This window comes from Oncorhynchus mykiss, chromosome 9 (assembly GCF_057628025.1).
Source record: "Oncorhynchus mykiss isolate SJ-2025 chromosome 9, ASM5762802v1, whole genome shotgun sequence".
Taxonomy (NCBI): Eukaryota; Metazoa; Chordata; class Actinopteri; order Salmoniformes; family Salmonidae; genus Oncorhynchus; species Oncorhynchus mykiss.
Genome location: NC_143030.1, coordinates 32,719,033 through 32,741,147, shown reverse-complemented (window position 1 = coordinate 32,741,147; position 22,115 = coordinate 32,719,033).

Below are 22,115 nucleotides of genomic sequence, written 5' to 3'. Positions count from 1 at the left end.
TGAAATGCGCGCACTCCAGTTTCACCAGAAGTTGTCCCGCTAGTGGGAAGCCTAGCCCAAAGAGTTTTTAATAACCTTTTTTAAATTTCAGCTATTTCTCTAGTCACTAACAATGAAGGAAAAACTGGTCATGGAACAGTAGGCTTTCCCACCTAAAACCCCATCCTCTAGTCTACAGACTTCCGTCATATCTCGGTATGAATACACCTGGGTTCATATCTTCAAGAAGAGCAGGTTCTTTAGTTCCCATTTGCCTTTCTCTCGCAGCATCCCCTTATGCCTCATGTCCTTGTCAGCGGCTCTCGTTTCAGCACAATCAGTCAAAAGACAAGTTTTTCACGGTGTTGAGGTTCCTGGCCACTGGGGGCCCAAGCCAGCGGCCCTATCTCCATAAATTACCTGGATGATGGGGCACGTAAGCATGCTTGTTAAAATTGCAAATGAAATAAATGGAGGAAGGAGGGAAGGGAGGAGGGATGAGTTGGAAGAGAGGAAAGGGGGAAAGAGTAGAGGGGAAGGGGTTGATACTGATACACTCACGTTGAGCTTTCCAGGGGATTGGGATCAGATACTCGATTTGAGCAAAGCCACGCTACATCAAAGACATTCAAATGAAGAAGTCTTCTATCACAAATTAAGCTCCAAGAGTGTGTGTCTGTTTGTGTGTACACGTATGTACAGTCGTGTGTAGGTGTGTGCGTGTGTCATCATCACTACATGAGTCAGACATCCGTCCATCTTGATGTGAATAATATCCCTTTTTCAGATCACATCACAGCAATCTGTGGCTCATCAACACCAATGATTTTATCTGGCGTGTCACCCCCTGATCTGTTTCAACTGTCCTTGTGATTGTCTCCACCCCCTCCAGGTGTCGCTTATTTTCCCTGGTGTATTTATCCCTGTGTTTCCTGTCTCTCTGTGCCAGTCCATCTTGTATGTTCAAGTCAACCAGGGTGGTTTTTCCCGTGCTCCTGCTTTTCGATTCTCTTTTCTAGTCCTCCCGGTTTTGACCTTTGCCTGTTTTTCTGGACTCCATTTCCGCCTGCCTGACCATTCTGCCTGCCCTGACCTTGAGCCTGCCTGCCATTCTGTACCTCTGGAACTCTGAACTGGTTTTGACCTTTTGCCTGTCCACCACCATTCTCTTGCCTACCCCTTTTGGCCTCCTGTGTCTGCATCTGGGTCTCGCCTTGTGCCCTTATACAGTGTTTTCTTTGGTACAGAAACACACAGCCCAGTCCTACGTATAACCCCCTATAAATGGTTCTTCATACCTATGAAGGGTTCTGCCTAAAAACCTCTATGAAAGGTTCTATCGAGAACCCTTTTATCTTTGAAGAGTTCTTCCTAGAACACTCTGAACTTTTCCACCCGCCTTATTAGCCCTTATGACAATACATCAAATATATCATGAGGCCTGTCTTTGTGGGCCTAGTTATACCATAACACAGTGGTGTTAGGAAACTCCTGGTCTACATGCCACATCAGGCCTGCAAGTCACATTATACGGGTTTGCAAAATGATGTCTAATTCCTACTGGAATCAAGCCAGAGTGAGGAATTTGCTGTGTACCATACAGTACAGTACACTGCTGGTTCACTCATACCACATTCTATTTTCCTACTCTCTGCTCAATAAAATACTAATTTAAAAGACATAAATCCTGACAAAGATATCAACTATGCCAGTACTGTATGTGTAAAACAATTAAGAGAATACCAGAATCATGCATAAATATTCACATATACTGTAGGTACAGTTTAAAATATTCTCACACCTAGTGGGGAGAACAAGTATTTGATACCCTGCCGATTTTGCAGGTTTTCCTACTTACAAAGCATGTAGAGGTCTGTAAGTTTTGTCATAGGTACACTTCAACTGTGAGAGACGGAATCTTTTTAAAAATCCAGAAAATTACATTGTATGATTTTTAAGTAATTCATTTGTATTTTATTGCATGACATAAGTATTTGATCACCTACCATCCAGTAAGAAGTCCTACTCTCACAGACCTGTTCGTTTTTCTTTAAGAAGCCCTCCTGTTCTCCACTCATTACCTGTATTAACTGCATCTGTTTGAACTTGTTACCTGTATAAAAGACACCTGTCCACACGCTCAATCAAACAGACTCCAACCTCTCCACAAAGGCCCAGACCAGGGAGCTGTGTAAGGACATCATGGATAAAATTGTAGACCTGCACAAGGCTCGGATGGGCTACAGGACAATAGGCAAGCAGCTTGGTGAGAAGGCAACAACTGTTGGCGCAATTATTAGGAAATGGAAGAAGTTCAAGATGAAGGTCAATCACCCTCGGTCTGGGGCTCCATGCAAGATCTCACTTCGTGGGGCATCAATGATCATGAGGAAGGTGAGGGATCAGCCCAGAACTACATGGCAGGACCTGGTCAATGACCGGAAGAGAGCTGGGACCACAGTCTCAAAGAAAACCATTAGTAACACACTACGCCGTCATGGATTAAAATCCTGCAGCGCACGCAAGGTCCCCCTGCTCAAGCCAGCGCATGTCCAGGCCCGTCTGAAGTATGCCATTGACCATCTGGATGATCCAGAGGAGGAATGGGAGAAGGTCATGTGGTCTGATGAGACAAAAATAGAGCTTTTTGGTCTAAACTCCACTTGCCGTGTTTGGAGGAAGAAGAAGGATGAGTACAATCCCAAGAATACCATCCCAACCGTGAAGCATGGAGGTGGAAAAATCATTTGTGGATGATTTTCTGCAAAGGGGACAGGACGACTGCACCGTATTGAGGGGAGGATGGATGGGGCCATGTATTGCGAGATCTTGGCCAACAACCTCCTTCCCTCAGTAAGAGCATTGAAGATGGGTCGTGGCTGGGTCTTCCAGCATGACAATGACCTGAAACACACAGCCAGGGCAACTAAGGAGTGGCTCCGTAAGAAGCATCTCAAGGTCCTGAAGTGGCCTAGCCATTCTCCAGACCTGAACCCAATAGAAAATCTTTGGAGGGAGCTGAAAGTCCATATTGCCCAGCGACAGCCCCGAAACCTGAAGGATCTGGAGAAGGTCTGTATGGAGGATTTGGCCAAAATCCCTGCTGCAGTGTGTGCAAACCTGGTCAAGAACTACAGGAAACGTATGGTCTCTGTAATTGCAAAAAAGGTTTCTGTACCAAATATTAAGTTCTGCTTTTCTGATGTATCAAATACTTATGTCATGCAATAAAATGCAAATGCATTACTTAAAGATCATACAATGTGATTTTCTGGATTTTTGTTTTAGATTACGTCTCTCACAGTTGAAGTGTACCTATGATAAAAATGACAGACCTCTACATGCTTTGTAAGTAGGAAAACCTGCAAAATCGGCAGTGTATCAAATACTTGTTCTCCATACTGTATCTTTAAAAAATTGGTCACAATACTCAAACTCCTGATGTTAAAGTTTAAACACTGAAGTTAACACTAATGTTCGGGGACTATTTAAAGAATAAAAAAAATATTACAATTAAAAAAACAGATTCAGATTCAGAAGGGTTCTATGCAGAACCCCGCTTGCCAATCAAAGAATCCTTCTTGCCTTCCAAACGATCATCAAAGAACCCGTTCTTCTAAAAACGTTTCTGAGGATGATAAAGGTTCTAGCTAGAACTCTTTGCCTTACAAAGAACCCTTGTCTTCCAAAAAGGGTTCATCAGATGAAAACGGTTTTGGTAGAACCGTATCCCTCCGCAAAGAAACCTTTTGGAACGTTTTTTTTCTATGAGTGTAGACATTTTGAGGAGAGTACCTTTCTCACTGTGCGGTTGATAAGTCTCTTAAACAACTGTTATCTAAAAACAACCAGCTTTTCTTCGGTAACCTCCTGCTCTATTCCCTTTGACTAGCACTCGTCCTACTGACTGTGGTTATTAATTTACAACATCACACCCGCCCTGTGCTTGGTCTTTAATAGTGTAATTGAATATTTCTCCGTTTTTGAACTATTGTAGATGGAGGTTGAGAGATGCAGCCTGTTGAGAAGTGATTTCCTCCTCCCTCCAGCTATCGCTACCTTCCTGCAGCTTCCATGTAAGATCAATAGGCCCTTAATTGATCAGCTCTGAGTCATGACGCTGTTTGTGGTTGTGGTTGTGTGTGTGTGCGTGTGCATGTGCGTGTGTGCGTGTGTGCGTGTGTGGTAATGCTGTGTGTACAATACGCAGAAGCTGAGGCATTTAAAAAAGACCAGACTAGACTTTGGCAGGGTTTTATGGCGGTGTGCAAAGACTAGACCAGTCATTTCAAACACTTTATCTGTGCTTAAGCTTGACTGGCTTAATGGACCAATAGTCCCAAAATGGCAAACCCTGCCCATTTGGCATCCCAGGCAAGAGCAAAGACTTCTAATAAAGATTTCTAATAGTTTTGAACCCAGGTCTGGACTAGACTACACTTCTAAACAGAAGGGCGCTTTGTGGTTGTGTATAGAATCTGTTGATGGTCAACATGAAGTGAGCCATTGAACCATTTTTGGTTCTATATGTTAACATTTCTTCTAGCAGTGTACTATAGGCAGGGCTCTGAGTTTACAAAAAGGGGCCTTCAGCACTATAAATAAAACACTCCCACTCATCTAGATGATTCAAGTAATTATAATTTTAAAAAGCCACAGGCTTTTTTTTTGTTTGTTCAACTTTTTTTAACTTTTTTATCTGAACTAAAAACGGCTGTGCAACTGGTTACACACACAGTGCTTTTAACTAACAATATTTATACTTAAACTGAACAAGAATATAAACGCAAATTTAAACAATTTAAAAGATTTCACAGTTCATTTAAGGAAAACAAGTCAATTGAAATAAATGAATTAGTCCCTACCAGCTTTTTCTCGTGTTTCCTGTGCTCTAGTTTTGGTTTTTCCTAGTCTTCCCAGTTCTGACCTTTCTGCCTGCCCTGGCCTTGATGCTGCCTGCCGTCCTGAAACTGCCTAACTCTGATTTGGATTATTACTCTTGGCCTTCCTTGACTTACTTTTTTCCTGACCCTTGTTCTATAATGAACACTGAGACTCGTACTATCCATCTCCTGTGTCTGCATCTGGGTCAGCCTGAGCCTTGATAACAACGGGCCTCAGGATCTCGTCACGGCATCTCTGTGCATTCAAAGTGCCATTGATAAAATGCAATTGTGTTCGTTGTGAGTTGCTTATGCCTGTCCATACCATAACCCCACCGCCACCATGGGGCACTCTGTTGATATCAGCAAACCGCTCGCCCACACAATGCCATACACATGGTCTGCGGTTGTGAGGCTGTTTGGACGTACTGCCAAACTCTCTAAAACAACTTTGGAGGCGGCTTATGGTAGAGAAATTAACATTCAATTCTCTGGCAACAGATCTGGTGGACATTCCTGCAGTCAGCATGTAAATTGCATGCTCCCTCAAAACCTGAGACATCTGTAGCATTGTGTTGTGTGACCAAATTGCACAATTTAGAGTTAACTTTTATTGCACCCAGCACAATGATAATTGTGATGTAATGATCATGCTGTTTAAAACTTCTTATGGCTGGGGGGCAGTATTGAGTAGCTTGGATGAATGAGGTGCCCAGAGTAAACTGCCTGCTACTCAGGCCCAGAAGCTATATATTTGGATAGAAAACACTCTGAAGTCTCTAGAACTGTTTGAATGATGTCTGTGAGTATAACATAACTAATGTGGCAGGCAAAAACCTGAGAAAAAAATCCAACTAGGAAGTGGGAAATCTGAGGTTTGTGGTTTTCAACTCTTTGCCTATCCAAGAAACAGTGTAAATTTGGTCCGATTGCACTTCCTAAGGCTTCCACTAGATGTGGGCAGTCTTTAGAACCTTGTTTGAGGCTTCTACTGTGAAGGAGGGGGGAATGAGAGCTGATTGAGTCAGGTGTCTGGCAGAGTGCCATGAGCTCATTCAGACGCGCTCCCGTGAGAGGTAGCTGCGTTTCATTGCATTTCTACAGACAAAGGAATTCTCCGGTTGAAACATTATTGAAGATTTATGTTAAAAACATCCTAAAGATTGATTCTATACATCGTTTGACATTTTTCTACGAACTGTAATGGAAGTTTTTGACTTTTCGTCTGGCCTGAGCGTCGTGAATTTGGATTTGTGAACTCAAGGCGCGAACAAAAAGGATATATTTGGACATAAATTATGGATTTTATCGAACAAAACAAACATTTATTGTGGAACTGGGATTCCTGGGGGGGCATTCTGATGAAGCGCATCAAAGGTAAGTGAATATTTATAATGCTATTTCTGACTTCTGTTGACTCCACAACATGGCGGGTATCTGTATGGATTATTTTCGTGTCTGAGCACCGTACTCAGATTACTGCATGGTGTTTTCAGATTTTTTTAAATCTGACAGAGCGGTTGCATTTTTATTATGAGTTGCATGTTTATTATGATTATTTCTGTAAATTGTTGTGGCTCTCTACAAAATCACCGGATGTTTTGGAAGCAAAACATTACTGAACATAACGCGCCAATGTAAACTGAGATTTTTGGATATAAATATGAACTTTATCGAACAAAACATACATGTATTGTGTAACATGAAGTCCTATGAGTGTCATCTGAAAAGATCATCAAAGGTTAGTGATTAATTTTATCTCTATTTCTGCTTTTTGTGACTTCTCTCTCTTTGGCTGGAAAAATGGCTGTGTTTTTCTGTGACTAGGTACTGACATAACATGATCGTTTTGTGTGCTTTCGTCGTAAAAGTCTGTTTGAAATCGAACACTGTGGTGGGATTAACAACAAGTTTATCTTTAAAATGGTGTAAAATACTTGTATGTTTGAGGAATTTTAATTATGAGATTTCTGTTGTTTGAATTCGGCACCCTGCACTTTCACTGGCTGTTGTCATATCGATCCCGTTAGCGGGATCTCAGCCGTAAGAATTAATAAACTTCTTGATAGCCACACTTGTCAGGTGGATGGATTATATTAGCAAAGAAGAAATGCTCACTAGCAGGGATGTTAAGACATTTGTGAACAACATTAGAGAAATAAGCTTTCTGTGCATATGGACATTTTCAGGGATCTTTTATTTCAGATCATGAAAACAGCATTTTCCATGTTACGTATACATACATATTTGATACACGTTGACATACACGATAACATTTTCATTCATACACCAATTATTACATGACATGTCATCCCCTGGGATTTGAACTCACAACCTCTTAGTTCATGGCATTCTTCCTGATACACAACCATGTCTGTGTCAACTATCAGTTATCTGATTCTTCACTCATTTATTTGATTTACTTTTTTGTGTGTGTTTTCTGTATAGTTATCTAATATTTTTGGGGTATATTAATCTGTTTTAATGTTACTCATTAATCACTATAGTAAATAAAATAGCTTTTCTTGAGTGTACTTTTAACAGAGCTGAAATTTACTTTGAAGTGTGAAGGATAGCAATACAGTTGAAATCAGTTATCGACACAGACAGTGGTGTAGAAGGTAGTTTGGAAGGCTGTCAACCTAAAGGTTGTGAGTTCAAATTCCAGGTGAGAACATGTTGAATATTAATTGAAGTATAATTGAACATGCACAATGTAATTGTGTGTCAAATATGTAAGTTGAAAGCACTGTGTTTGCTCCTCTACTGACTTCCAGTTGAAGCTTGCATCCACTACATGCCCATGTTATTGCCTATAGAGCAGCAAGAGGAACCAGGCTACCTCCAGGCTATGTGCAAACCCTACCCCTGAGTACTCTGTTCTGGTCTCTTTGGCCCTCCCACCCCTATGGGAGGGCTGCGCCTGCTCAGCCCAATCAAAGTTATTCTCTGTCCTTGCATCCCATTGGTGGAACCAGCTTCCCCCTGAAGCTAAAACAGCACAGTCAACATCTGAAACCCGACCTTGTCAACGAGTATCTTGCAGCACCCACCGTGAGAAAAAAAATAGTGCCTTGTGTGAATTGACACTCACACTTGACTTTTTCCCTCCTTACTAGTTCTAACTTAGTTGATCGCTGCTTTATTGAAGAAAACATGTACTTACTATGACTGTGATACAGTATGTGGTTAAAAAATGTTAAGTTCAGAGAACACTTTGACTGAAAAGTTTAGAAAAAAAAGAAAAAAAATCTCTGGAACCAGTTCCTTAATGACAGTTAGTAGAAACAATTAGATTTTTTTTTTTTTTGGTGAGAAAGGGAATTTATAATTATTGTCATATACAGCATAACAACCATATAATGTCCTTGAAAACATATTGTTTGTTGAAATGTTAATGTTTTATATATATTGTGATATTTGCTAAATAAATGTGGGCCTATTCATTGCAGAATCAAGGTAGAGGATGTTACACACAGGCATAAAAAATATATATTTGTATAAAAAACAAGTAAGGTGTTTATGCAACAAAACATTTCTGCAGCATTGAAGGTCCCCAAGAAGACATCGTCCTCCATCATTCTTAAATCAAACCAAATTAAATTATATTGGTCACATATACATATTTAGCAGATGCTGTTGTGGGTGTAGCAAAATGCTTGTGTTCCTAGCTTCAACAGTGTAGTAGCATCTAACAATTCACAACTATACACACAAATCCAAAAGTAAACAAATGGAATTAAGAAATATATACATATTAGATTGAGAAATGTCAGAGTGGCATTGACTTAAATACAGTTGAATATAATAAAGTATATCTCAAATCAAATCAAATCAAATTTATTTATATAGCCCTTCGTACATCAGCTGATATCTCAAAGTGCTGTACAGAAACCCAGCCTAAAACCCCAAACAGCAAGCAATCCAGGTGTAGAAGCACGGTGGCTAGGAAAATCTCCCTAGAAAGGCCAAAACCTAGGAAGAAACCTAGAGAGGAACCAGGCTATGTGGGGTGGCCAGTCCTCTTCTGGCTATGCCGGGTGCAGATTATAACAGAACATGGCCAAGATGTTCAAATGTTCATAAATGACCAGCATGGTCAAATAATAATAATCACAGGCAGAACAGTTGAAACTGGAGTAGCAGCACAGCCAGGTGGACTGGGGACTGCAAGGAGTCATCATGTCAGGTAGTCCTGAGGCATGGTCCTAGGGCTCAGGTCCTCCGAGAGAGAGAAAGAAAGAGAGAAAGAGAGAATTAGAGAGAGCATACTTAAATTCACACAGGACACCGGGTAGGACAGGAGATATACTCCAGATATAACAAACTGACCCTAGCCCCCCGACACATAAACTACTGCAGCTTAAATACTGGAGGCTGAGACAGGAGGGGTCAGGAGACACTGTGGCCCCACCCGATGACAACCCCGGACAGGGCCAAACAGGAAGGATATAACCCCACCCACTTTGCCAAAGCACAGCCCCCACACCACTAGAGGGATATCTTCAACCACCAACTTACCATCCTGAGACAAGGCCGTGTATAGCTCACAAAGATCTCCGCCACGGCACAACCCAAGGGGGGCGCCAACCCAGACAGGAAGATCACATCAGTGACTCAACCCACTCAAGTGACGCACCCGTCCTAGGGACGGTATGAAAGAGCCCTAGTAAGCTAGTGACTCAGCCCCTGTAATAGGGTTAAATGCAGAGAATCCCAGTGGAAAGAGGGGAACCGGCCAGGCAGAGACAGTAAGGGCGGTTCGTTGCCTTTCCGTTCACCTTCACACTCCTGGGCCAGACTACACTCAATCATATGACCCACTGAAGAGATGATTCTTCAGTAAAGACTTAAAGGTTGAGACCGAGTTTGCGTCTCTCACATGGGTAGGCAGACCATTCCATAAAAATTGAGCTCTATAGGAGAAAGCCCTGCCTCCAGCTGTTTGCTTAGAAATTCTAGGGACAATTAGGAGGCCTGCGTCTTGTGACCATAGCGTACGTGTAGATATGTACGGCAGGACCATATCAGAGAGATAGGTAGGAGCAAGCCAATGCAATGCTTTGTAGGTTAGCAGTAAAACCTTGAAATCAGCCCTTGCCTTTACAGGAAGTCAGTGTAGGGAGGCTAGCACTGGAGTAATATGATCACATTTTTTGGTTCTAGTCAGGATTCTAGCAGCCGTATTTAGCATTAACTGAAGTTTATTTAGTGCTTTATCCGGGTAGCCGGAAAGTAGAGCATTTCAAGTAGTCTAACCTAGAAGTAACAAAAGCATGGATTAATATTTCTACATCATTTTTGGACAGAAAGTTTCTGATTTTTGCAATGTTACGTAGATGGAAAAAAGCTGTCCTTGAAACAGTCTTGATATGTTCTTCAAAAGAGAAATCAGGATCCAGAGTAATGCCGAGGTCCTTCACAGTTTTATTTGAGACGACTGAACAACCATTAAGATTGATTGTCAGATTCAACAGACGATCTCTTTGTTTCTTGGGACCTAGAACGAGCATCTCTGTTTTGTCCGAGTTTAAAAGTAGAAAGTTTGCAGTCATTCACTTCCTTATGTCTGAAACACATGCTTCTAGCGAGAGCAATTTTGGGGCTTCACCATGTTTCATTGAAATGTAGAGCTGTGTGTCATCCGCATAACAGTGAAAGTTAACATTATGTTTTCGAATGACATCCCCAAGAGGTAAAATATACAGTGCCTTGCGAAAGTATTCGGCCCCTTGAACTTTGCGACCTTTTGCCACATTTCAGGCTCCAAACATAAAGATATAAAACTGTATTTTTTTGTGAAGAATCAACAACAAGTGGGACACAATCATGAAGTGGAACGACATTTATTGGATATTTCAAACTTTTTTAACAAATCAAAAACTGAAAAATTGGGCGTGCAAAATTATTCAGCCCCCTTAAGTTAATACTTTGTAGCGCCACCTTTTGCTGCGATTACAGCTGTAAGTTGCTTGGGGTATGTCTCTATCAGTTTTGCACATCGAGAGACTGACATTTTTTTCCCATTCCTCCTTGCAAAACAGCTCGAGCTCAGTGAGGTTGGATGGAGAGCATTTGTGAACAGCAGTTTTCAGTTCTTTCCACAGATTCTCGATTGGATTCAGGTCTGGACTTTGACTTGGCCATTCTAACACCTGGATATGTTTATTTTTGAACCATTCCATTGTAGATTCTGCTTTATGTTTTGGATCATTGTCTTGTTGGAAGACAAATCTCCGTCCCAGTCTCAGGTCTTTTGCAGACTCCATCAGGTTTTCTTCCAGAATGGTCCTGTATTTGGCTCCATCCATCTTCCCATCAATTTTAACCATCTTCCCTGTCCCTGCTGAAGAAAAGCAGGCCCAAACCATGATGCTGCCACCACCATGTTTGACAGTGGGGATGGTGTGTTCAGGGTGATGAGCTGTGTTGCTTTTACGCCAAACATAACGTTTTGCATTGTTGCCAAAAAGTTCAATTTTGGTTTCATCTGACCAGAGCACCTTCTTCCACATGTTTGGTGTGTCTCCCAGGTGGCTTGTGGCAAACTTTAAACGACACTTTTTATGGATATCTTTAAGAAATGGCTTTCTTCTTGCCACTCTTCCATAAAGGCCAGATTTGTGCAATATACGACTGATTGTTGTCCTATGGACAGAGTCTCCCACCTCAGCTGTAGATCTCTGCAGTTCATCCAGAGTGATCATGGGCCTCTTGGCTGCATCTCTGATCAGTCTTCTCCTTGTATGAGCTGAAAGTTTAGAGGGACGGCCAGGTCTTGGTAGATTTGCAGTGGTCTGATACTCCTTCCATTTCAATATTATCGCTTGCACAGTGCTCCTTGGGATGTTTAAAGCTTGGGAAATCTTTTTGTATCCAAATCCGACTTTAAACTTCTTCACAACAGTATCTCGGACCTGCCTGGTGTGTTCCTTGTTCTTCATGATGCTCTCTGCGCTTTTAACGGACCTCTTAGACTATCACAGTGCAGGTGCATTTATACGGAGACTTGATTACACACAGGTGGATTGTATTTATCATCATTAGTAATTTAGGTCAACATTGGATCATTCAGAGATCCTCACTGAACTTCTGGAGAGAGTTTGCTGCACTGAAAGTAAAGGGGCTGAATAATTTTGCACGCCCAATTTTTCAGTTTTTGATTTGTTAAAAAAGTTTGAAACATCCAATAAATGTTGTTCCACTTCATGATTTTGTCCCACTTGTTGTTGATTCTTCACAAAAAAATACAGTTTTATATCTTTATGTTTGAAGCCTGAAATGTCGCAAAAGGTTGCAAAGTTCAAGGGGGCCGAATACTTTCGCAAGGCACTGTATATTGAAAACAATTGTGGTCCTAAAATGGAATCTTGACGAACACCGACATTTACAGTTGATTTGTCAGAGGACAAACCATTATCAGAGACAAACTGATATCTTTCCGACAGATAAGATCTAAACCAGGCCAGAACTTGTCCGTGTAGACCAATTTGGGTTTCCAATCTCTCCAAAAGAATGTGGTGATCGATGGTATCAAAAGCAGCACTAAGGTCTAGGAGCACGAGGACAGATGCAGAGCCTCAGTCTGATGCCATTAAAAGGTCATTTACCACCTTCACAAGTGCAGTCTCAGTGCTATGATGGGGTCTAAAACCAGACTGAAGCATTTCGTATACATTGTTTGTCTCGAGGAAGGCAGTGAGTGTCTGCGCAACAGCCTTTTCTAAAAATTTTGAGAGGAATGGAAGATTCGATATAGGCCGATAGTTTTTTATATTTTCTGGGTCAAGGTTTGGCTTTTTCAAGAGAGGCTTTATTACTGCCACTTTTAGTGAGTTTGGTACACATCCGGTGGATTGAGAGCCGTTTATTATGTTCAACATAGGAGGGCCAAGCACAGGAAGCAGCTCTTTCAGTAGTTTAGTTGGAATATGGTCCAGTATGCAGCTTGAAGGTTTAGAGGCCATGATTATCTTCATCATTGTGTCAAGAGATATAGTACTAAAACACTTGAGTGTCTCTCTTGATCCTAGTTCCTGGCAGAGTTGTGCAGACTCAGGACAACTGAGCTTTGAAGGAATACGCAGATTTAAAGAGGAGTCCGTTATTTGCTTTCTAATAATCATGATCTTTTCCTCAAAGAAGTTCATGAATTCATTACTGCTGAAGTGAAAGCCATCCTCACTTGCTGCTTTTTAGTTAGCTTTGCGACAGTATCAAAAAGGAATTTCGGATTGTTCTTATTTTCCTCAATTAAGTTGGAAAAATAGGATGATCGAGCAGCAGTAAGGGCTCTTCGATACTGCACGGTACTGTCTTTCCAAGCTAGTCGGAAGACTTCCAGTTTGGTGTGGCGCCATTTCCGTTCCAATTTTCTGGAAGCTTGCTTCAGAGCTCGGGTATTTTCTGTATACCAGGGAGCTAGTTTCTTATGAGAAATGTTTTTAGTTTTTAGGGGTGCAACTGCATCTAGGGTATTGCACAAGGTTAAATTGAGTTCCTCAGTTAGGTGGTTAACTGATTTTTGTCCTCTGGCGTCCTTGGGTAGACAGAGGGAGTCTGGAAGGACATCAAGGAATCTTTGTGTTGTCTGTGAATTTATAGCACAACTTTTGATGTTCCTTGGTTGGGGTCTGAGCAGATTATTTGTTGCAATTGCAAACGTAATAAAATGGTGGTCCGATAGTCCAGGATTATGAGGAAAAACATTAAGATCCACAACATTTATTCCATGGGATAAAACTAGGTCCAGAGTATGACTGGGACAGTGAGTACGTCCAGAGACATGTTGGACAAAAGCCACTGAGTTGATGATGGCTACGAAAGCCTTTTGGAGTGGGTCTGTGGACTTTTCCATGTGAATATTAAAGTCACCAAAGATTAGAATATTATCTGCTATGACTACAAGGTCCGATATGAATTCAGGGAACTCAATGAGGAACGCTGTATATGGCCCAGGAGGCCTGTAAACAGTAGCTATAAAAAGTGATTGAGTAGGCTGCATAGATTTCATGACTAGAAGCTTAAAAGACGAAAACGTCATTTTTATTTTTTGTCAATTGAAATTTGCTATCGTAAATGTTAGCAACACCTCCGTCTTTGCGGGATGCACGGGGGATATGGTCACTAGTGTAGCCAGGAGGGGAGGCCTCATAACACAGTAAATTCATCAGGCTTAAGCCATGTTTCAGTCAGGCCAATCACATCAAGATTATGATCAGTGATTAGCTCATTGACTATAATTGCCTTTGAAGTAAGGGATCTAACATTAAGTAGCCCTATTTTGAGATGTGAGGTATCATGATCTCTTTCAATAATGACAGGAATGGAGGAGGTCTTTATCCTAGTGAGATTGCTTAGGCGAACACCGCCATGTTTAGTTTTGCCCAACCTAGGTCGAGGCACAGACACGGTATCAATGGGGATAGCTGAGCTGACTACACTGACTGTGCTAGTGGCTGACTCCACTATGCTGGCAGGCTGGCCAACAGCCTGCTGCCTGACCTGCACCCTATACATGTGAAATGAACAAAGCAGTATGTAAACATTATTTAAACATTATTAAAGTGACTAGTGTTCCATTATTAAAGTGGCCAGAGATTCCAAGTCTATGTAAATTAGGGCAGTAGCCTCTAAGATGCAGGGTTGCGTGACCAGGTGGAAGCCGGCTAGTGATGGCTATGTAACACTCTGATGGCCTTGACATAGAAACTGTTTTTCAGTCTCTCGGTCCCAGCTTTGATGCATCGGTACTGACCTCGCCTTCTGGGTGATAGCGGGGTGAACAGGCCATGGCTCTGCCTTCCTGTGACATCGGGTGCTGTAGGTGTCCTGGAGGGGAGGTATTTTTCCCCCAGTTACCACACCTCCCTCTGGAGAGTCCTGCGGTTGTGGGTAGTGCAGTTGCCGTACCAGGCAGTGATACAGCTCGACAGGATGCTCTCAATTCTGCATCTGTAAAAGTAAGTGAGAGGTTTAGGGGCCAAGACAAATTTCTTCAGCCTTCTGAGGTTGAAGAGGCATTGTTACGCCTTCTTCACCACACTGTCTGAATGGGTGGACCATTTCAGATCGTCAGTGATGTGTACGTTGAGGAAATTGAAGCTTTCCACCTTCTCCACTACTGTCCCGTTGACATGGATAGGGGCGTGCTTCATCTGCTGTTTCCTGAAGTCCACAATCAGCTCCTTTGTTTTGTTGACTTTGAGTGAGAGGTTATTTTTCTGGCACCACTCTCCCAGGGCCCTGACTTCCTCCCTGTAGACTGTCTCGTCATTGTTGGTAATCAGACCTACTACTGCTGTGTCATCTGCAAACTTGATGATTGAGTTGGAGGCATGCGTGGGCATGCAGTCATGGGTAAATAGGGAGTACAAGAGAGGGCTGAGCACACACCCTTGTGAGGCCCCTGTGATGAGCATCAGTGAAGTGGAGGTGTTGTTTCCTACTTTCACCACCTGGGGTGGCCCGTCAGGAAGTCCAGGACCCAGTTGCACAGGGCGGGGTTCAGACCCAGAGCCCAGAGCTTAATGCTGAGCTTGGAGGGTATTATGGTGTTGAATGCTGATGAACAGCATTCTTACATCGGTATTGGAACGATCAAGACTCTTCCTAGAGCTGGCCACCGGCCAAACTGAGCAATTGGGGGAGAAGGTCCTTGGTCAGGGAGATGACCAAGAACCCGATGGTCGCTCTGACAGAGCTCCAGAGTTTCTCTGTGGAGATGGGAGAACCTTCCAGAAGGACAATCATCTCTGCAAAACTCCACCAATCAGGCCTTTGTGGTAGAGAAAAAAGGTTCACCTTCCAACAGGACAATGACCCTAAGCAGACAGCCAAGACAACACAGGAGTGGCTTTGGGACACGTCTCTGAATGTCCTTGAGTGGCCCAGCCAGAGCCCGGACTTGAACCCGATCAAACATCTCTGGAGAGACCTGAAAATAACTGTGCCGCAACTCTCCCCATCTAACCTGACAGAACTTGAGAGGATCTGCAGAGAAGAATGGTAGAAACTCCTCAAATTCAGGTGTGCCATGCTTATAGCGTCATACCCAAGAAGATTTGAGGCTGTAATCGCTGCCAAAGGTGCTTCAACAAAGTACTGAGTGAAGGGTATAAATTTCAGTTTTTGTTTTTTACATAAATTAGCAATAATTAGTAAAAAACTGTTTTTGCTTTGTAATTATAGGGTATTGTGTGTAGATTGATGAGAATTTTTTTTAAATGAATTTTAGAATCAGTCTGCTAAAAAAATGTCTGCTAAATAAGCCAAAGCAATCAGAGAGAGCAAGAGAGAAATAGAGAGAGAGAGAGAAGTTGAAGGATGTTTTCGTACGGTTTATTCTCTCAAATATCCTCACATGCCGTGATAAAACCAGATTTGGCAACCGACCTTGCTAAAGCACGCTAATCCCACGATAAAACGGTGAGCTAGGCCTTAGTCACACCGTTCCCCGGCTGGTCAAAACTTCCCATACGAGATATTGTAGGGTATTACGTTCTGTCGTACCACCTTCAAAGGGCTACACCGCTATCTTTTTTTCAACAGAGACAATCAGAGGATTTATAAAAACCCAGGTGGGACATCTTTGGCAAAAGAAGAAAGACAAAAAAAAGGTATATTTCTGACTTGGGTTTGAATAATTCAAGGAGCTCAAGGAATGCACGTCTCTACCTTGGACATGCAGATAAAGCCAGTGGAGGAACTCATCTTTTGGTAATTTACACAAAACCTTTTTACCAGCGCACATCTCCCAGGACGATTAACGCAGTGATTTCATTTGTATTCCCCAGGAGGGGAATTAATGTCTTCCCAAACCAGCATTGTGTCATTTTGAGTTGATAAGTGTGAGGATGTCTCTGTAAGATTTCCTTATATTTTACCCTCTATTCCCATCCCCTTTTAATGGCAGGATGCCAGTAATCTAGTTCTTTCACAGGTTTGATCACATTCATTTATTGGACAATTGATGAGTTTTCTAATGAAATGTCGGGTACCTTCTCCCTCTTACTGACTGCTTAAGAATGTGTCACTGAGGCTGGTGGTAGGGCTTCTTGCAGTTCTTAAGCCATACTTCCGCATCAATAACTGACTTCTCTCCATCAACACTGAGTCTTTGAAGTCATGCTCGGACAGACAAAAATTTCTCCTTTTCAGAACAAAGATCAGATATGAGTCAGTTTAGGGGAGAATACAGATGTAGGATCTTACTTTGAGACAGTTTTCTACAGCAGGAAAATAATCATGCAGCAACAGCAAATGTGAACTATTATGTGGATTATAATTCATGGACATTTTTTGTAGGGGTTGATACATTTTTCCTTAGGGCAAAACAAGTCTGACATTTTAAAGTGGAAATTAACATAATTCGAATTATTTTTAAACCTTGAATACACTACACATTTGCATTTCTTGCTATGCAGGAAAATCCTCAGCATCAAAAGAGTGATCAAATTAAGATCCTACATCTGTACCTTTATTAACATGGCACCAGCGTGATCTCAAGCATCAGTAACCGCTTAAGCATTCAGAGTGTGTGCTGCTTATCAGGCTTACGTCCGTGGAAATCTCCTGGATGATGCCAATCTTCATCATTGATAGAGCTTTGGAGTTTCAGTCCAGTCAGGAAGACAAGTCCTTAGTTCACCCCATAGAGGAGCAAGGCCCCTGAGAGCTGTGGAAACTGGGTTGTTTAACAATTACTCTCCAAACTGCATGTGTGTGTGTATGTGTGTGTGCGTGCGTGCGTGCGTGCGTGCGTGCGTGCGTGCGTGCGTGCGTGTGTGTGTGTGTGTGTGCGTGCGTGTGTGTGCATTATGTAAAGTCATGATAGTGGTGTTGTGGCAGCTACTGCATGTCATCACCATTCCTCATCAGAACTAGCATAGACCTAATGTGTGATTATATACAGTACCAGACAAAAGTTTGGACACATCTACTCATTCCAGGGTTTATCTTTATTTTTACTATTTTCTACATTGTAGAATAATAGTGAAGACATTAACATTATGAAATAACACATATGGAATCATGTCGAAACCAAAAAAGTGTTAAACAAATAAAAATGTATTTTATATTTGAGATTCTTCAAAGTTGAATTGATGACAGCTTTGCACACTCTTGGCATTCTCTCAACCAGAGTAGGTGTGTTCAAACTTTTGACTGGTACTGTATATTTACTGTACATATTCGGCATATACTGTACACTGAGTGTACAAAACATTGGGAACACGTTCCTAATGTTGAGTTGCACCCCTTTTGCTTTCAGAACAGCCTCAGTTTGTCAGGGAATGGACTCTACAAGGTGTCAAAACCATTACACAGGAATGCTGTGTTATGTCGACTCCAATGAATCCCACATTTGTGTCAAGTTGGCTAGATGTTCTTTGGGAGGTGGACCATTCTTGATGCACACGGGAAACTGTTGAACATGAAAATCCCAGCAGCGTTGCAGTTCTTGAAACACTCTAAACGGTGTGCCTGGCTCCTACTACCCCGTTCAAAAGCGCTTACATTTTTTGTCTTGCCCATTCACCCTCTGAATGCCACACATACACAATGTCTCAATTGTCTCAAGAGTTTAAAAAAAAAAGTATTTATCCTTCCCTTCAGCTACATTGATGGTACATTGATGGTAGTGGACATCAATAAGGGATCATAGCTTTGACCTGGATTCACCTGGTCAGTCTATGTCATGGAAAGAGCAGGTGTTCCATTTGAGTCTGGTATCAGCTTATAAATGACAGACATATACCCTTGACACATCTGTTTGCATAAAATGCAATGCATTGACTTACGCATCAGGTCCTGATGCTTTTCTTTTTTGTAAAAACATCACTTACTGTGGCTAATCAATGATACTATTATATTGGCCAAAATATGGTACAATGAGTTCAGGGGAAAGATTAAGATTAGAAAGTCCTTAATAAAGACATTACTACTATTTTCTACTAAATGCAAGTTAATGTCAGGTTAGACAATGATGATGAAAATGGCTGTTCGCCCTTGTGAGGAAGGTGTTGGTCTTTGGAATGGTAATGACTGTGCATGTTTTGTGGTGTACACACTAGCTAGCTAGCCTGCAGTCTGAATGTGATTCAGTGCTTCTAGGAACAGATGTTGACTACAGGGATGTTACAACATCACATCTGGCACACACATGTTAACACTCCCACGGGTGAGAAAGATGGAGAAAGAGAGAGAATGAGAGAGAGGGGGAGATGGATTTTTACCAGTTCCTCGTGGATTCCGTGTTTGCACATGAATTGAGATCGTATGGAACTGTTTATGTTTTGAATATTTCTGATTGCTATCTAAATGATATTGATCCTGTGAAGTTCCAAACCTGGCTACAGTAGAACCACTACGTTCCTCCAGGCTTCCTATCTGGTGCCCAGGCTAAATATGCCCAATCGGTCCTTGCTGTGGCCCTGCTCGACAGTCCCTAACATGGACAAAGAGCTCTATCAACCCCCTGCCCATCAATAAATGTGACAGTCCCTAACATGATGAGACAGAAAGAGAGGACAGCCTTTTACACGATTAGGCGTGGCAGAGACCAATGAGCGTCTCCCTAGCTTCTCTCCTCCGTTGTGCTGTGCAAGGCACACAGTGTGTGTGTGTGTGTGTGTGTGTGTGTGGGGGGGGGGGGGGTGCACGTACCAGCATATGCACACACGCCCTAAATACTTACACACACATCTATAAGGATGATATCTACTCATATATGTTACATTACTGTGCAAGCTGCAAATCCTCTCTATTTTGAATGTATATGCCTCTGTATATCCCTGTAAGCCTCTGTGCATGGATCTGAGTGTGCCTCTCTGTGTGAGACTGAGCAGGCTGGGGAGCCCATATTCCTTTAGCACCTGTAAACTTCACAGCCCCCTGTCACAGGAGGAGAGGAATGGGCCTGCGTCTGAACACCCAGGCAGTGGCAGCAGCGGCAGCAGCAGTGGCAGTGGCAGTAGCAGCAGCGGCAGCAGCAGTGGCAGTGGCAGTGGCAGCAGCAGTGGCAGTGGCAGTGGCAGCAGCAGTGGCAGCAGCAGCAGTGGCAGCAGCGGCAGCAGCAGTGGCAGTGGCAGTGGCAGCGGCAGTGGCAGCAGCAGTGGCAGTAGCAGCAGCGGCAGCAGCAGTGGCAGCAGCAGTGGCAGCAGCAGCAGTGGCAGCAGCGGCAGCAGCAGTGGCAGCAGTGGCAGTGGCAGCAGTGGCAGTGGCAGCAGCAGTGGCAGCAGCAGTGGAAGCAGTGGCATTGGCAGCAGCAGTGGCAGTGGCAGTGGCAGCAGCAGCAGTGGCAGCAGTGGCAGCAGCAGTGGCAGTGGCAGCAGCAGTGGCAGTGGCAGCAGCAGTGGCAGCAGTGGCAGTAGCAACAGTGGCAGCAGCAGTGGCAGTGGCAGCAGCAGTGGCGGCAGTGGCAGTGGCAGCAGCAGTGGCAGCAGTGGCAGCAGCAGTGGCAGTAGCAACAGTGGCAGCAGTGGCAATGGTAGCGGCAGTAGCAGTAGTGGCGGCAGTAGCAGTGGCAGTGGCAGCAGCAGTGGCAGCAGTGGCAGCAGCAGTGGCAGCAGTGGCAGCAGTGGCAGTAGTGGCAGCAGCGGTGGCAGCAGTGGCAGCAGTGGCAGCAGCAGTGGCAGCAGCAGTGGCGGTAGTGTCGTCTCTGTTTCTCTCCTCGGCTTGTTTTGATTGTGTCCCTCTCCACTTCCTCCCTCTTTTTCAATATGAACAATAGGTTATGGAGCACATTTTCCTGTTACATTACTCACAGGCATCAGCCGCCACATGCCATTAGACTCAGCTATGGGGAGGCACCAGGCAGAGCTATTGTATTACAACACTGTCATCTGGTGGGGAGGGGGGGTATAGCAGGCAAGAGGAGAGGAGGTGGCTGGCTGTGGTGGAATGCATTGGTTCCTGAAGCTTCAGGGAAAAATAGTGAGGGTCAAGTGTGGTGTCGTCATCTACAGTTGGCTGAATAGGTGTGAATGATATGAGAGTTGTGAAGGAAGTGTTTTGTACACTGACAAGATTATAGGTCCCCATGTTTCTCTCAGTGTAATTCACTCACTCTCTCTCTTTAGCTTAGTGCTGTCTGTGATGAGTCCGCACACATGCACGCGCGCACACACACACACACAGACACACACAGACACACACACACACACACACACACACACGCACACACACACACAGAAGCTGATGACAATCTATAATAAAATCATCAGATATTCCTTTGTTTACCAGTTTCGACGCTGATTTGTATTACAAGCCTCCAACTTCAATCCTAATTTGAAGTGTTTTACTAAAATATTTTATTTATTAATTCATATTACATAATATTTCAATAAAACATTAGGTTCCTGCGGGTTTCTAAGCCACATTCTTCTTGCCCTCCCCCCCTCCCCCATCCTCTCTGAATTAAAATGAGAATAATTAGTGTTCATATGTGTGTGAAATCAAAGATTAAATACGAGACGGAGACGGAGACGGAGACGGAAGAGATTGGTTGAAGAAAAAGAGAGAAGAAAAGGAGTTAATGTCCGAAGAAAAATATGAATATTTTCCAAGCCTTGCCCACAGGAGGGTAGAGCGAGGAGGCACTCAGAGAGGCTGACTTCTCTTTTATCTGATGGGGAGAGAGAGTAGAGAAACTCCTGAAGGCTTGGGTGCAGACAGACAGTGGGAGAGACTTCTCTATCTTTCTCTCTTTCTGTTTCCCCATTTCTCGCCTTTTTTATATCCCTCTCTCCCTCCCTATTTCTTCCTCTCTGTGCCTCCCTTTCTCTCTTCCGCTCTCTTTCTCCATCTCTCGCCTGCTCCTCCTGTCTCCCCTGATATTCCTTCTTCCTAAAGTCTCTGTCCTACTCTCTCTCTCCATCTCTTGCCTGCTCACTCTGTTTCTTTCTCCCCACTGTATTATGCTATATTTTGGTATCCCCTCTCTCCCTCTGTCTTGATCCATCTTGGTTGCCTTTTTATTCCCTGACACTACTCCCATCCCTCTCTCTCCTCCCATCTCTCTCTTCCTCTTTCCCTCCTCTCATTCTCTCTCTCTCACTCTTTCCCTCCTCTCTCTCTCCCTCATCCCATAGCTCTCTCTACATCTCACTCCCCCATCTCTCTCTCTCTGCCTGCAGGACTAACCAGTAGATTAAGTTCATTGCTTCTGCAGCAGTATTGCTGTGTCAGCCATATTTTTCCAAATGACCCAAATCCTCACTCTGGACAAACCTCATCCGCACACTGATTGCATTT